Here is a 4,711-nt window from a genome sequence, read left to right on the forward strand (position 1 = left end):
AAACCTGTGTGTGTGTGTGTGTGTGTGTGTGTGTGTGTGTGTGTGTGTGTGTGTGTGTGTGTGTGTGTGTGTGTGTGTGTACGTGTTTTTTTGTGAATGGGTGTTCTGAACTGTAATTTCATTGTGCTTTGTACGATGACAATAAAGGTTTATATTATCTTATTGCCTATTTAGGTCCATTTCCAGTATACACACCGAGCTTGTCAAGACCAGTATTCCTAATGGGGACCAAAGGCTGGTCCTGGTGGAACTCCATTTTTGGGTTTGGTTTAGGAATAAGGCGTAAATTGAGTTTAGGTTAGTTTTAGGGTCAGGTTGGTACCTGTGAGGTTAGTTTTAGGGTCAGKTTGGTACCTGTGAGGTTAGTTTTAGGGTCAGGTTGGTACCTGTGAGGTTAGTTTTAGGGTTGGTAGTCGGGGTTAGGCTGTAGAAATCCCTGGAAATGAATTGAAGTCAGTGAACGGTCCTACTAAAGATAGGAATGCGACCCAGGGTGGATGCATGTGTGTCTGTTTTTTTAAGGTCCTTTGCAAGAATTATCCAAAYGGCCATAACTCCATCCCTTCTAAACACAAAATGATCTCTAGCATAAATAGTGTTGATATTCATTTYTTGAAATAATGTTAAGCCTTTAATTCTTGTCTATATAACATCATATTGTTTCACTAAAAGGTGGGAAAACATTTTTGTCTTTCTTACTGACAGCAGTGGTTCAGCTTAGTCAGTGGTGGGTTGCACTAATCTAAATATTAGCTGCACTAACCCTAAAACACKAACTCAAATATTCAGGTSCCCTAATTCTAAAGCACTAACACACTGAAAAATTAAGCAAAAGCTAATTCTAAAKCACTAAKATGATCCAGTTGACACATGAAACATTCTTCAGTCAACATGAGACAATATTTRCTGTGTTGTCACTTAGTGCCCTTGGYGGGCYGAATGGGAGTCACACACAGGCCACATTTGGCCCGTGGGCCTGAAGTTTGACACGTGACCTTGTAGATACACACATATGAACAAAATGTAYGACAGCTTTCACCCTCAACTGTGAACAATAATGTTGATCAATAACATTTAAAGACATCAGTTAGTGCTTCTTTTAGCCCATAAATTTAAAGTGCTAATCCACTAATGAATTTAAAAACTAGCAAAAGCCCTAAAGCACTAATAAATAAATTARCTATCCTCTTAGTGCTTTAGGGGAACTGTGTCCACCACTGAGCTTAGTTACAAGAGGSACGTGATGAAGAGCAACACCACTAAAACAACTCATTCTTACTGTCACACCCTGAGCCATGTTTAGGCCTAATGTTGAGCTATTAAAAAAAATAATCAAAGCCGAGACTATTCCCTCTGGTCACTTTAATTAATACAAGCCAAGATAGCTTTCAGACATCAAGAAGGGCTGTACAAAGAATATGAGAACAAAAGGTAGGATAAATAAGAGAATAGGTAGAAACAATTACTTGACGTCAGACAAAATGACAGACAGAAAGTATCATACAGYGAAAAAAAATCATCAGAAGCAGTTGCTGATAATGAGCCCATGATGTAAATTTAGAACTCAACACTCTGTGTTGAAGCAGAAAAGAAAACCATGTAAAACACAGCATCATGCTACAATAACACATCCTTCACTTTGAAGTGCGTGTGAATCATCTGACTGCATGTGTGCAGCAGAGACACTGTGGCCAAGCAGGAGTAATCGCTTAAAATAGGCCACATTAACCTGCAGTCCTCTGGGGCTGTGCCCCGCTTTTATACAAGAATGAAAACCACACACCGCTGCCTACACACAAGCATGACACGCACGGTTTAAAACAATGTCACAGACACACACTCTAACTACAAAATATACCTTCTTCATTGACTTGTGCATTTGCTGGCTTGATAAGAGAAGACAGYGATGTAAGGAAACAACGGCCAACAAGAAACACCAAATCAAGCTATATTAATCTTAGCTGTACTGCACTTGGACTGCAATGTACAGAGCAGATGATTATAGGAAATAGATGTTTTGCTTATTTGTTTAGCCATAGTTTTTGGAGCTTTTGGTAAATCTATTGTTTACTTGCTACAAAAATATTGTAATGGGACGTTTGCAAGCCTTTGTTTCATTTTATGAAAGAGTTGTCTGCTCAGTAAACCTGCCAGAGCTTACTGGCTGCCAAAGCTTTAAAAAAAAAAAACTCCACCTCAACAATCCTGATAACCTTCCTTCCTTCCTTACTTTCTTCTTTACTTCCTTACTTACTTCCCTACTTACTTCTTTACTTACTTATTCCTTCCTTCCTTCCTTCCTTCCTTCCTTCCTTCCTTCCTTCCTTCCTTCCTTCCTTCCTTCCTTCCTTTTTTTTACTTCTTTCCTTCCTTCCTTACATACTTCCTTCCTACCTTACTAATTTACTTCCCTTCTTACTTCTTTACTTACTTACTTACATCCTTCCTTCCTTCCTTCCTTAATCCTTCCTTATTTACTTCTCTACGTATTTCCTTAATTACTTCCTACCTTACTTACTTATTTACTTCCTTACTTCCCTCCTTACTTCCTTCCATACTTCCCTTTTTACATTCTTCCTTCTTTCCTTCCTTCCTTACATACATCCTTCCTGCCTTACTTATTTACTTACATCCTTCCTTCTTTCCTTCCTTCCTTACATACATCCTTCCTGCCTTACTTATTTACTTACATCCTTCCTTCTTTCCTTCATTCCTTACATACATCCTTCCTGCCTTACTTATTTACTTACATCCCTCCTTCTGTCTTTCCTTCCTTCTTTCCTTCCTTCCTTCCTTCCTTCCTTCCTTCCTTCCTTCCTTCCTTCCTTCCTTATTTTGGCAGGCCATAAACACTTTGCTCCATGTTTAAACCCATTGACTGCAACTGGTAATTTCTGATGCTGTATACCACAAATGTCTTGCTTTCCTTTCCAGCAAAAGAGTGACTTATAGCATTAATTACATTGAACCATGCCAGCTTAATGAACCAATAATGTGAGCTTGCCATTGCCAAGAAAAGGCACTGTGACATAATTAATGACTTACCGCTCACTATGTCAGCACAACCCTTATCAGTTCATTACGAGCCATCACTCAGTGCATTATGAATCCTTACCAGCCAGTCTCTCTCTCTCTCWCACACTCTTTTTTTAACTGCACATACAATTCACGACTTTTTAACATAGTGTATTAAAAAATAGTGTATTCACACCAAGCCTTGATTCGGTGGCACAGTGAGTTAAAGTTGACATTCATCGTTGGTACTTTTGATTTACCTCGCTAGTTACAGCCAAAGAAATTATGTCAAATGAGGTGTATAAAATTTATGCTTCTATACGCTGATGGGGAGTTTAGCTCCAACAACAAGAACATTTATTAAAAAACTCCATCATAGGAAAAACGGAATGAAAAAYGTCAAGCACTGTGTGCTGTTTAATCTGGAGTCTATTGATTTTTTTAACTGCAGAGCAAAATTTCTTATTGAGCTTTTTTTTTCTAAACACCTATTAAATGAGCATACACACAGAACAAGCCAAATTATGTATACCATTGAATTTTCTGTGTGGATTTGTGTGATCTATAAAATTCATTTCTGCCTGCTATAACAATATTCTTGTGTTACAGCAGGAAACGTTAATAGTACTTAAATCCCATAAAATCATGAGTAAGACCTAATTATCTGCTTCTAAAATATTCTTCAAAAGCTAAGCACTGTGCTTAAAGGAAATTCCCGCTCTTTTTAAGTGAGCCAAACTGCCACTCTTCAGTGACATATTTGCTGTCATTATTCTGACCCAAATGCTAATGATAGCTATTAAGTCTAGGCTGACTAATGACACTGAAGATGCTGTGAATGCAGCGTGACCAACTTGGGTGTTTTTATGTTGGTATGATACCATAATGGGATTAACATGGCATACCTAAGCCCACATTGAGATAAGCTCATTGAGGCCCTATTAAAAATACATTGCTGGCAACAACACAGTGGCAGAGGGAGCAGTAAAATGACTGTGTGTTTGATCGAAACTGTGCTCAATTCTGCTTCACTGCTTATATAAAAACAAACAATGCACACAAATCTGAATTTCACAATAGCAGACAATTTGATAAAACTACATTGTATAATTCTTACATTTTAGTCTCACTTTTGTCTGCTGCAGTGTTAAAATTACTTGGGATTGACTATTAAACGACTTGAATGGAACTCGGAAAAGAAAACCTCAATTTGTAGAAAAGAATATGTCACGTATTTGTTAGAAAACCACCATTTCATCCTACTTTTATCCACATGGGTGTTTCTGTGGGACTCGGGGATCTCTGAGGTTGGTCCTCAGATCTGCTGGAGCCACTCTCCTGGTTTAGGGGTCAGAGCACTGAGTAATCTGATGACAGATWAGCTGATGATCTTGTTTTTCCACTTTTCTATTTCCTCCTTTTGCACTGAAAATTTTCATGATTCTTCTATTTAATGTTTCAGCCACTAGGGACTGCTACATCTATCATAGCATGATTAATAATATCTCACAGGGCTGTGAACAGTGGTGGCAATCCAAACTTTATTCTATACTGCAATAAAAAAAATGCAACTTGAAGTTGCAGTCTCAAACTATGCCGCCACATCCATGTTTGTAATTTAATCTACGGGCGTACACCTCCAAAATAAACATAAGAAAACCTGGATAGGCTTTAATAGTTATTATTATTTATTATC

General features: G+C 38.0%; 1 protein-coding gene across 1 annotated transcript in view; it reads right to left on the bottom strand.

Annotated features, from left to right (window-relative positions):
* ctnnd2a (catenin (cadherin-associated protein), delta 2a) overlaps nucleotides 1–4,711 on the bottom strand; it is a gene marked incomplete at its 5' end in the record, with an annotated part of 234,924 nt that overhangs the window by 164,088 nt on the left and 66,125 nt on the right.

The sequence above is a fragment of the Austrofundulus limnaeus genome, unplaced genomic scaffold (assembly GCF_001266775.1).
Source record: "Austrofundulus limnaeus strain Quisiro unplaced genomic scaffold, Austrofundulus_limnaeus-1.0 Scaffold50, whole genome shotgun sequence".
Taxonomy (NCBI): Eukaryota; Metazoa; Chordata; class Actinopteri; order Cyprinodontiformes; family Rivulidae; genus Austrofundulus; species Austrofundulus limnaeus.